A 13,308-nucleotide genomic window follows, 5' to 3' on the forward strand; every position below is an offset into this window, starting at 1 on the left:
TCTCAGGTGTAAGAGAAAATCAGCGATCTGGGCTACAGAGGTACTGGACGAGGATACAGATGCTGACTTGCACCAGTCTCGGAAGACTTCCCACTTCGACTGGTATACTCTAATGGTAGAAGCTCTCCTCGCTCTTGCAATCGCACTGGCTGCCTCCTTCGAAAAGCCTCTAGCTCTAGAGAGTCTTTCGATAGTCTGAAGGCAGTCAGACGAAGAGCGGGGAGGCTTTGGTGTACATTCTTTACGTGGGGCTGACGTAACAGATCTACTCTTAGAGGAAGACTCCTTGGAAAGTCTACCAGCCATCGAAGTACCTCGGTGAACCATTCTCTCGCGGGCCAGAGGGGAGCAACTAACGTCAACTTTGTCCCTTCGTGAGAGGCGAACTTCTGCAGTACCTTGTTGACAATCTTGAATGGTGGGAATGCATATAGGTCCAGATGAGACCAATCTAGAAGAAATGCGTCTATGTGTATTGCTGCTGGGTCTGGGACTGGAGAGCAATAGATTGGAAGTCTCTTGGTCATCGAGGTTGCAAAGAGGTCTATGGTGGGTTGACCCCAAGTGGCCCAAAGACTCTTGCACACGTCCTTGTGGAGGGTCCATTCCGTAGGAATTACCTGACCCCTCCGACTGAGGCAGTCTGCTAAGACGTTCAAGTGGCCCTGGATAAACCTCGTTAACAGGGAGATGCCTCGATCTCTTGACCAAATGAGCAGGTCCCTTGCGATCTCGTACAGCGTCAGGGAGTGGGTGCCTCCTTGCTTCGAAATGTATGCCAAGGCTGTGGTATTGTCGGAGTTGATCTCTACCACTTTGTTTCGAAGGAGACTCTCGAAGTTCATCAAGGCCAGGTGGACTGCCAAAAGCTCCTTGCGTTGATGTGCATGCTCCTCTGACTTGAGGTCCACAGACCTGAGCATTCCCGACCGTCCAGGGTCGCACCCCAACCCAAATCCGACGCGTCTGAGAATAGTACGTGGTTTGGGTTCTGAACTGCTAGGGAAAGTCCCTCTCTCAGACTGATATTGTCGTTCCACCAATTCAGGCATGCCTTTACTGGTTCGGAGATCGGGATTGAGACCGTCTCTAACGTCTTGTCCTTTTTCCAGTGAAAGGCTAGATGGAACTGGAGAGGTCGAAGGTGTAGCCTTCCTAGCGAGACAAACTGCTCCAGGGATGATAGAATTCCTACTAGACTCATCCAATTCCTGAATGAGCATCGTTCTCTCTTCAACATCAGTTGGACTTTGAGCAGGGCTTGCTCTATTCGGGGGGCAGACGGAAAAGCCCGAAAAACTGGACTGCGAATCTCCATCCCTAAATACAGTATAGTTTGGGATGGAATCAGCTGGGACTTTTCTAGGTTGACCAAAAGTCCCAATTCCTTGGTCAGATCCAACGTCCAATGAAGATCCTGCAGACAGCGATGACTGGACGAGGCTCTGAGAAGCCAGTCGTCCAAGTACAGGGAGGCTCGGATTCCCGATAAATGGAGGAATTTTGCTACATTCCTCATAAGCCTCGTAAACACGAGAGGAGCAGGACTTAGGCCAAAGCACAGGGCCCGAAACTGGTATACATCATTGTTGAAAACAAACCTCAGAAACGGTTGGGAATCTGGGTGTATGGGGATGTGGAAGTATGCGTCTCTTAGGTCGAGAGAGACCATCCAGTCTCCCTTTCTGACCGCTGCTAAGACTGATTTCGTGGTCTCCATGGTGAACTTTGTCTTCGTAACAAAGACGTTGAGTGCACTGACGTCTAGCACCGGTCTCCAACCTCCTGTCTTCTTCGGTACTAGGAAGAGACGGTTGTAAAACCCCGGTGATTGAAGGTCCGAGACTTTCACCACCGCTCCCTTCTCTAGCAAAAGAGACACTCCTAGGTTCAGGGCTTGTCTCTTTGACTCCTCTCGGTACCTGGGAGAGAGGTCGATGGGGGAAGTCGCTAGAGGAGGTTTGCGTACAAATGGAATTTTGTACCCCTCTCTGAGCAACCTCACAGATTATTGGTCTGCGCCCCTCTTCTCCCAGGCCTGCCAGAAGTTCTTCAGTCTGGCACCTACTGCTGTCTGAGGCTGCGGGCAGTCAGACTCTGCCACGTGAGGACTTGGCTCCTCTCTTCTTTCCTCTCTTTCCCTCGGCACGAGTACTTCCCCTGCTGGGAGCTCTGCCACGAAAGGGCGGAATAAATCTGGACGCCGGAGTGTCTATCCTAGGTCTAGCAGAAAAGGATGTCGAAGGAGTCCCTTTGCGAGCAGAGGACGCCACCAAGTCATGGGTGTCCTTCTGCACGAGTGAAGAAGCTATGTCCTTAACCAATTGTTGCGGGAACAAAAATTTTGATAAGGGAGCAAAGAGCAGTTCAGATCTCTGACAGGGAGTAACTCCTGCCGACAGAAAAGAGCAAAGGGACTCTCGCTTCTTTAAGACTCCCGACGTAAAAGAGGAGGAGAGCTCATTGGAACCATCGCGGATGGCTTTATCCATACAGGACATAATCAGTAAGGAGACATCTCTATCAGCTGATGAGATTTTCCTACTTAAGGCTCCCAAACACCAGTCAAGGAAGTTGAAAACTTCAAAGGCTCTGTAAATGCCTTTCAGCAGATGGTCAAGGTCCGAGGAGGACCAACTAATCTTCGAGCGTCTCATGGCTAGGCGGCGGGGAGAGTCTACAAGGCTTGAGAAGTCACCCTGGGCAGAGGCAGGGACTCCCAAGCCGAGAACTTCTCCCGTGGCAAACCAGACGCTCGATCTAGACGAGAGTTTAGACGGAGGGAAGGCAAAGGCCGTCTTCCCCAAACTCCTCTTGGTTTCCAACCAGTCGCCTAAAAGCCGTTAAGCTCTCTTGGAAGAGCGAGAGAGCACAAGTTTTGTAAAGGCTGGCATGTTAGCAGGTACGCCTAGAACAAACTCAGACGGCGGCGAACGAGGAGCAACAGCGACGAAGTGATCGGGAAACAACTCCTTAAAAATTAACATGACTTTCTTAAAGTCCATTGATGGAGGAACTGTTCTGGGTTCGTCTACATCCGAAGGATGATCATCATGCTGAGGGTTAGCAACGTCCTCATCTGAAGGATCCTCATCTGACAACTGCTGAGAAACAAGCAAAGGGGTTGGCAATGCTTGACACGCAGCGTCCACACGCACTGGTGTATTAGTAGCGGACCAGGACGCAACGTCATGTAACTGCTTAACAGTCTGTGAACTGTCAACAACAACAGGTGCGGGAGGACGCTCGGCGTCCACTCGAGACTGTTTTGACTGCCTAGTCTGAGCAGTCAAAACAACTCTAGACTGCGGTGGTTGACGCTCAGCGTCAAAACAAGTCAACTCCGCTGGTTGGCGAACGTCCTGAACGTCAACAGGAGCATTAGGAAGTGGCCTAACGTCCAAATGCGGCTGAAAATCAACACGTGACCGCATCGAGTGATGCTCTACATATCGTGACTGACGTGACTTAGCTACGCCAACGTCAACAGGACGCACAAAGGTTCGTTTGGGCGGCTGAAGGCCAGGATCTCGATGAGATAAACGGCTAGGCTCAACGTGAACCTTATCGGCAGAATAGTCTTCCATAAGGGAGGTGAGCTTAGTCTGCATGTCCTGCAGTATAACCCATTTAGGGTCCACGGGAATGGGTGCGGTAAACGACGGGGTTAACGTCTGAGACGGCACAACCTTGCCTACACCAAGACTCTCTGAGCCTGTGTAACGTTGCTGCTTAGGCGGCGAGCAGTCATCCGATGACTGCAACGGGTCAGAACTGTCCCAATGACTACATCCAGGATGCTGGACCTGTCCTGAAGGGACCGACTTTCGCTTAAGGGGCCTAGAAACCTTGCTCCACGGTTTCTTATGCGAAAAGCCTTCGGATGACGAGGAGAAAATGGGCTCTCTCGTCTTATGGTAGGGGCGATCTTGGTGAGATACGCCTGATACAATAGAGGGAACGTCTGTTCGCTGATCAAGGCCTCTCGAACCCATAAGTCGTACGACATTACTTCTCCCCTGGGCTTGGGAGCTTGCAAGAGGTCTCGGACTAGGTGAACGACAGGCACGAACAGACGAACCCTCGGTCGCAACACTGTTCACAACACTTTGCGCACTAATCACTTTCCCACTATTTTCCGCTGTGGCACTCTGACACTTAAGCTCCTTAACGTCAGCCATGAGTTGATTACGATAAGTTGCTAACGCTTCAACTCTTTCACCCAAGGCATGAATAGCACGTAACATGTCTTGCATAGATGGTTCCTGAGTGCCAGAAGGGGGGTTAGGTACAACCACTACAGGGGAAGGATTAGGGTCAGGGGCATGTGGAGAGGAAAAATCTACTGACCTAGAGGAACTCCTCCTTACCCTATCTCTCTCTAGCCTACGAGCATACTTATCGTATTCGATCCAATCGAATTCCGAAAGGCCCACGCATTCCTCACACCGATCTCCCATTTGACAGGTTTTACCCCGACAATTGGAACACACAGTATGTGGATCGAGAGAGGCCTTTGGAAGACGCCTATTACAGTCCCTAGCATTACACTTACGAAATCTAGGGGCTTGTGAAGCGTCAGCCATTTTGAATTAGTCAAAGAAAGTCCAAAAAACAATCCAAGTCATCAACAATTAAATCTGTCCAATAAAGAGTTCAAGAGTTTAAGTTGAGGAAAAACACCTGCACTGCGAAAGCTCAAACCAAAATGAAGTACTTCACCAAATATGTTGAGAAAACTCCAGGTTATACAGCGAGTATTGATACGTCTTGTCGTCAAGGTCGACAGAGAAGAATTGAAGGGTTTGTTTACATGCAAGAGTGGTATCTGGCCGATAGTTGGCGCTGGTGGGCACACCCGCAACCTTCATAGCGATCGCTCGCGAGTTTTTGAGTGTGTTTTCTATCGAGCCATGCAGCAGCTATTATATATTCACCGGCTAAGTTAAATATTTAAAAAGTGAAAATTACACATTTTTACCCCTCTATCGCCGAATTCTCAAATGTGTTAGATACAATATTATTCATGATTCTAATTATACTATTTATGGGGCTCAAATTCTATACCAACTCAATGTGACGCAAAAATTGTTTCTAGGTCTGGCAACCAGATATGTATTTTAGTCGAGAAAAGTAGAAAAAGTGAAAATTACCCATTTTTACCCCTCTATCGCAGAATTCTGAAATGGGTTAGATACAATATTATTCATGATTTTGATTATACTATGTATGGGGCTCAAATTCTAAACCAACTCAATGTGACACAAAAATTGTTTCTATGTCTGGCAACCAGATATGTATTTCATTTGAGAAAAGTAAAAAAAGAGAAAATTACCCATTTTTACCCCTCTGTCGCAGATTTCTGAAATGGGTTAGATACAATATTATTCATGATTCTGATTATACTATGTATGGGGCTCAAATTCTATACCAACTCAATGTGACGGAAAAATTGTTTCTATGTCTGGCAACCAGATATGTGTTTTAGTCGAGAAAAGTCAAAAAAGTGAAATTTACCCATTTTTACACCAATATCGCAGAATTCTGAAATGGGTTAGATACAATATTATTCGTGATTCTGATTATACTATGTATGGGGCTCAAATTCTATACCAACTCAATGTGACGCAAAAATTGTTTCTATGTCTGGCATCCAGATATGTATTTCAGTCGAGAAAAGTCAAAAAAGTGAAAATTACCCATTTTTACCCCTCTATCGCAGAATTCTGAAATGGGTTAGAGTCAATATTATTCATGATTCTGATTATACTATGTATGGGGCTCGAATTCTATACCAACTCAATGTGACGCAAAAATTGTTTCTATGTCTGGCAACCAGCTATGTATTTCAGTCGAGAAAAGTAAAAAAAGTGAAAATTACCCATTTTTACCCCTCTATCGCAGATTTCTGAAATGGGTTAGATACAATATTATTCATGATTCTGATTATACTATGTATGGGGCTCAAATTCTATACCAACTCAATGTGACGCAAAAATTGTTTCTATGTCTGGCAACCAGCTATGTATTTCAGTCGAGAAAAGTAAAAAAAGTGAAAATTACCCATTTTTACCCCTCTATCGCAGATTTCTGAAATGGGTTAGATACAATATTATTCATGATTCTGATTATACTATGTATGGGGCTCAAATTCTATACCAACTCAATGTGACGCAAAAATTGTTTCTATGTCTGGCAACCAGATATGTATTTCAGTCGAGAAAAGTAAAAAAAGTGAAAATTACTCATTTTTACCCCTCTATCGCAGAATTCTGAAATGGGTTAGAGTCAATATTATTCATGATTCTGATTATACTATGTATGGGGCTCAAATTCTATACCAACTCAATGGAACGCAAAAATTGTTTCTATGTCTGGCAACCAGGTATGTGTTTTAGTCGAGAAAAGTCAAAAAAGTGAAAATTACGCTCGCGTCGTGGCGTGGGTGGTGTGGCGCTGGGGGTTGGCTAGGGCCTTTGTATCGGCCCATCCCTTTGACGAAGGAATTAACTAAATGGAAGACAACCTGTGAATAGTGGATTTCACGCGCCTTTGCTTTATACACGACACCCAAAAGGTGCTCGCGCGAGGGTTGTAACCTCAGCATTCCATGCTTTTATCTTTCTCTGGTATAATTGGAAGGTTTTATCAGAAAAGATATATAAGAAGGACTCTTTTCACCGGGCGCCACAGGTCTCTCCCCAGATATAGATTTTTCCTTCGTCAAAATCCCTTTTTTACACCAATATCGCAGAATTCTGAAATGGGTTAGATACAATATTATTCATGATTCTGATCATACTATCTATGGGGCTCAAATTCTATACCAACTCAATGTGACGCAAAAATTGTTTCTATGTCTGGCAACCAGATATGTATTTCAGTCGAGAAAAGTAAAAAAAGTGAAAATTACACATTTTTACCCCTCTATCGCAGAATTCTGAAATGGGTTAGAGTCAATATTATTCATGATTCTGATTATACTATCTATGGGGCTCAAATTCTATACCAACTTAATGTGACGCAAAAATTGTTTCTATGTCTGGCAACCAGATATGTATTTCAGCCGAGAAAAGTAAAAAAAGTGAAAATTACCCATTTTTACCCCTCTATCGCAGAATTCTGAAATAGGTTAGAGTCAATATTATTCATGATTCTGATTATACTATCTATGGGGCTCAGATTCTATACCAACTCAATGTGACGCAAAAATTGTTTCTATGTCTGGCAACCACGCATGTATTTCAGTCGAGAAAAGTCAAAAAAGTGAAAATTACCCATTTTTACCCCTCTATCGCAGAATTCTGAAATGGGTTAGAGTCAATATTATTCATGATTCTGATTATACTATGTATGGGGCTCAAATTCTATACCAACTCAATGTGACACAAAAATTGTTTCTATGTCTGGCAACCAGATATGTATTTCAGTCGAGAAAAGTAAAAAAAGTGAAAATTACCCATTTTTACCCCTCTATCGCAGAATTCTGAAATGGGTTAGATACAATATTATTCATGATTCTGATTATACTATGTATGGGGCTCAAATTCTATACCAACTCAATGTGACGCAAAAATTGTTTCTATGTCTGGCAACCACATATGTATTTCAGTCGAGAAAAGTCAAAAAAGTGAAAATTACCCATTTTTACCCCTCTATCGCAAAATTCTGAAATGGGTTAGATACAATATTATTCATGATTCTGATTATACTATGTATGGGGCTCAAATTCTATACCAACTCAATGTGACGCAAAAATTGTTTCTATGTCTGGCAACCAGATATGTATTTAAGTCAAAAAAAGTAAAAAAAGGGAAAATTACACATTTTTACCCCTCTATCGCCGAATTCTGGAATGGGTTAGATACAATATTATTCATGATTCTGATTATACTATGTATGGGGCTCAAATTCTATACCAACTCAATGTGACGCAAAAATTGTTTCTATGTCTGGCAACCAGCTATGTATTTCAGTCGAGAAAAGTCAAAAAAGTGAAAATTACCCATTTTTATCCCTCTATCGCAGAATTCTAAAATGGGTTAGATACAATATTATTCATGATTCTGATTATACTATGTATGGGGCTCAAATTCTATACCAACTCAATGTGACACAAAAATTGTTTCTATGTCTGGCAACCAGATATATATTTCAGTAGAGAAAAGTAAAAAAAGTTAAAATTACACATTTTTACCTCTCTATCGCAGAATTCTGAAATGGGTTAGATACAATATTATTCATGATTTCGATTATATTATGTATGGGGATCAAATTCTATACCAACTCAATGTGACGCAAAAATTGTTTCTATGTCTGGCAACCAGATATGTATTTCAGTCGAGAAAAGTCAAAAAAGTGAAATTTACCCATTTTTACCGCTCTATCGCAGAATTCTGAAATGGGTTAGATACAATATTATTCATGATTCTGATTATACTATGTATGGGGCTCAAATTCTATACCAACTCAATGTGACGCAAAAATTGTTTCTATGTCTGGCAACCAGATATGTATTCCAGTCGAGAAAAGTAAAAAAAGTGAAAATTACACATTTTTACCCCTCTATCGCAGAATTCTGAAATGGGTTAGATACAATATTATTCATGATTTTGATTATACTATGTATGGGGCTCAAATTCTATACCAACTCAATGTGACGCAAAAATTGTTTCTATGTCTGGCAACCAGATATGTATTTCAGTCGAGAAAAGTAAAAAAAGTGAAAATTACCCATTTTTACCCCTCTATCGCAGATTTCTGAAATGGGTTAGATACAATATTATTCATGATTTTGATTATACTATGTATGGGGCTCAAATTCTATACCAACTCAATGTGACGCAAAAATTGTTTCTATGTCTGTCAACCAGATATGTATTTCAGTCGAGAAAAGTAAAAAAAGTGAAAATTACACATTTTTACCCCTCTATCGCTGAATTCTGGAATGGGTTAGATACAATATTATTCATGATTCTGATTATACTATTTATGGGGCTAAAATTCTATACCAACTCAATGTGACGCAAAAATTGTTTCTATGTCTGGCAACCAGCTATGTATTTCAGTTGAGAAAAGTAAAAAAAGTGAAATTTACCCATTTTTACCCCTCTATCGCAGATTTCTGAAATGGGTTAGATACAATATTATACAATATTTTACTTCAATATTCTTTATTCTTGGGTAGTGCCATAGCCTCTGTACCATGGTCCTCCACTATCTTGGAGTAAAGTTCCCTTGATTGAAGGTACACTCGGGCACACTATCTTAATCTCTTACTCCTGTTTTGTTTATATAGGCGATATTTATCTTAATGTTTCTGTTCTCAAAATATTCTATTTTTCCTTGCTCCCTATCCTCACTGGGATATTTTCAATATTGGAGCCCCTAGGCTTTTAGCATCCTGCATTTCCAACTAGGGGTGTAGCTTAGCAAGTAATAATAATAATAATAATAATAATAATAATAATAATAATAATAATAATAATGTGTAGGAATGAGAATTTTTTTCTTCAATGTCTGTGCAGTCATTCAAACCCACAGGTCGCATGTCAACATTTGTGACTGATACAGTGATAGGTCTATTATGATTATCAGTAATAGGGGCCTATCGATACAGGTCGGGTTTATTATATATGAGTGGTCAGCTCCCCCAAACGTGCATAAAAAAGGGATACTAACTAATTTCACCCCCTCTAACCAAACCTACAAGCCGTGCCCTTAAACATCCCTAGTCTTCGTCAACCGTCACTATACATACAGGTGGCCTCTATCATACATCCACCTACACGTCTACTACTGTAATAGTGATATATTCAATAGATAAGTGAACATTGAAACACTATACAAACATTCTTTATGTATTTTCGTGTACAAATATCTCCAGATAAACAAATCCAAAAGCATCGTCTGCAACTACCTGGCCTTACTAGTCGATAAACATTTCTTATGTCCAGGTAGCTATCTTCGGATAGAAAGATTGTACCACCCATACTAGGTTGTTTTTTTGTGAGCGATTAGACAAAAATCTCCCACCATCATCCATCTGCACTGGCCAGCGTGGTGATGAAAATGACCAAACCCCATATATGACAGTAATTGTTTTACATTATATATCATGCCAGTAACCCCCCCCGTGTCTCTCTCTCTCTCTCTCTCTCTCTCTCTCTCTCTCTCTCTCTCTCTCTCTCTCCAAGAACGTCTCTGCGTATCACTTCCAATAACTCATATATCTTATTCATAATTTCAGCATTAATTCGGCCTCGGAGCGTCCATTGCTACCAAGAGGTAACTACTATCCCTTCCCTTAGTCTGCCCCCCCTACCTCCCCCCCCCCCCTTTCTCCATCCAGCACCCCCACTCCTCTCCCCGTACTCCCTCTTTGGGAAGTCATCATCTCCAGTCGAAGTCAATCCCTTATGACGAGAAAATCCGTCTGAGATTTTGCATATCTTAATTGGGAATTTGGGAATTGATACTTGTATTATTTTTCTTATTTACCATGTGCAAAATTTATTTTTTTATTTTATTTATTATTTTTTTTTTGAGCGGTTTGATCGAGTTGGTTTTTATTGTCTGAAAGTTTGGAATACCTAGCTTTTATTTTTGCTTTCAGGTTGGTTTTATATTTGTTTATTTTTATTTTCAGTGATTTCATTAATTTGGTATTCACTGTCTGTAAGTTTGGAATACCTCACTTACGACATTTCTGTAGTTTTTATTTTTCTACTTTTCGTGTGTAAAGTTTGAGGTTGGTTTTATTTCTGTTTATTTTTATTTTGAGTGATTTTTAGTGTCTGTAAGTTTGGAATACTTCACTTTCGAGATTTCTGTTGCCGTTGTTTGTTTTTACAAATCTTGTGTAAAGTTTGAGGTTAGTTTTTATGGCATCTTTTGAAGGGTTTAATCTAGGTAGTTTTTAACTCAGAAATTTTAGAATATCTTACTTTCGGAATTCCCGTTTTTATAGTTCGTTATATATTAGGAGTTAAATGGCAGGACAGGATTCAAAATGAAACTATAAGAGAGATTGCTCGAGTTCCGTATGTGGATGAGATCATGATGAATGGAGATGGAGATGGTTTGGTAATGCGCCGGCGGGGGTGGGTGGGGGGAAGCCTGCGCAGCGTGGGTTGGGTGGGGGGTAGCCGGCCCAGCGCCAGCAGGGGGGGGGGGACGGGGAAGCCAGCCAAGCGCCAGCGGGGGGGGGGGGGGTGAAGCTGGCCCAGTGCCAGCGGGGGGGGTGGGGGGGAAGCTGGCACAGCGCCAGCAGGGGGGGGTGGGGGGGAAGCTGGCCCAGCACCAGCTTGGGGGGTGGGGGAAGCTGGCCCAGTGCCAGCGGGGGCGGAAGCCACACAGCGCCGTCGGGGGGGGGGAATCCGCACAGCACCGGTGGGGGGGAGGGGGGAAAGCCGGTGGGGGGGAGGGGGGGAAAGCCGGTGGGGGGGAGGGGGGAAAGCCGGTGGGGGGGGGAGGGGGGAAAGCCGGTGGGGGGGGGAAGCTGGTCCAGCGCTGGGGGGGGGAAGCCGGCACAGCGCTGGCGGGTGGGGGAAGCCGGACCAGCGCCGGGGCGGGGGGGCCAGGGAAGCCGGACCAGCACCGGCAGGGGGGTGAGGGAAGCCGGACCAGCGCCGGGGCGGGGGGGCCAGGGAAGCCGGACCAGCGCCGGCAGGGGGGTGGGGGAAGCCGGACCAGCGCCGGGGCGGGGGGGCCAGGGAAGCCGGACCAGCGCCGGCAGGGGGGGTGGGGGAAGCCGGCCTAGCGCCAGCGGGGGGGGGGGGGGGAAGCCGGCCCAGCGCCGGTGGGGGCCGGGGAACCCTCCCTTCCCACCGGGAAGGGGGAGTCCAGCCAGGCCAACGATATAGAGTTTCTGTATCAGGCTTAGTTTTAAGAAAAAAAAAAGACGAAAACGTCTTCATAAGAGAATGCAGTTTATGGAGCTCCCGATGTATTTTTAGAAAGTCTTCAGAGGAGAAATTCATTCTTTCGACGCATACATATTCTCTCTCTCTCTCTCTCTCTCTCTCTCTCTCTCTCTCTCTCTCTCTCTTATATCTGATAGTACTCTGAAAAAGGAGCAAATTAAACGAAGCTAAAAAGGGAAAGCTTGAAAGAGAACAAATTTGTTTCAGCGTAAGAATAATCTTCCCCGCCGAAAACATTTAGAAGATTCCTGATCTTCAACACGAATCAAAGAATGGTGTTAGGTATTGTTTTAATCTTCAGATGTTTCAATAATTATCATCACTACTATATAGAAAATTTAAAATGAAGATGGACGGAACTAATAGAGAATGAACGGAGATAAATGAGGACTTGGAAAAGGTTGCAAAATTTTGTCCAGGATTCTTTCGTTGCTCTTGCCCGAGTTTGGTCTTCAGGTTTTATGATGGAGGCGAGTATTGAAGGATCTGAAAGATATCTAAATTTCTTCAATCCGACTTAAGAAAAAGAATGACGAAGTTTTCATAAGAGAATTCTTTTTCTGGAGCAGAGAAGAATTTCATCCTTTTGACGCACACATTCTCTCTCTCTCTCTCTCTCTCTCTCTCTCTCTCTCTCTCTCTCTCTCTCTCTCTCTCTCTCTCTCTCTCTATCATTGCATCCTTTTGGCGCCTACATATTCTCTCTCTCTCTCTCTCTCTCTCTCTCTCTCTCTCTCTCTCTCTCTCTCTCTAGAAAAATTGCATCCTTTTTGGCGCCTACATATTCTCTCTCTCTCTCTCTCTCTCTCTCTCTCTCTCTCTCTCTCTCTCTCTCTCTCTCTCTCTCTCTCTCCAATCTGATAAGACTACGAAAATGGAGCAAAATAAACGAAGGAAGAAAAGAAAATTCTTTGAAGATAACAAATTCGTTTCAGCGTAAGAATCATCTTTTCCGCCCTAGACATTTGGAAGATTTTGATTTTCAACACGATTCGAAGAGTTGTATTTGGGATGGCTATAGTCTTCAGATAATTCCATTATTGTTATCACAACTATATAGAAAATTTTGAATGAAAATAGATGTAACAAATGGAGATAAATGAAGACTTGGAAAAGAGCGCGAAGATTTGTCCAAGATTCCTTCGTAGCTCTTGCTCGAGTTTGGTCTTCTTCGCCACGTTCAGCAAAAATTTCACACTGGACTATCAGGACTTCAGGGAAAAAAATAAAAATAAGAATGTTTCTTTTTTCATATGTTTATTTAATACACTTCTTCTGTGATTTTTTTCGCCTGCTTTATCCATTTATCTACAGGAGATGATTAACGAACGAGACGATTAGCGAAATCTAACCTAGGCTCTTTGAATCAATAGGTATAGACAAT

General features: G+C 43.2%; 1 protein-coding gene across 1 annotated transcript in view; it reads right to left on the reverse strand.

Annotated features, from left to right (window-relative positions):
* LOC137631841 (actin nucleation-promoting factor WAS-like) overlaps positions 1 to 13,308 on the reverse strand; it is a 34,099-nt gene that overhangs the window by 3,282 nt on the left and 17,509 nt on the right. The window lies entirely within an intron of this gene.

The sequence above is a fragment of the Palaemon carinicauda genome, chromosome 3, assembly GCF_036898095.1.
Source record: "Palaemon carinicauda isolate YSFRI2023 chromosome 3, ASM3689809v2, whole genome shotgun sequence".
Classification (NCBI taxonomy): domain Eukaryota; kingdom Metazoa; phylum Arthropoda; class Malacostraca; order Decapoda; family Palaemonidae; genus Palaemon; species Palaemon carinicauda.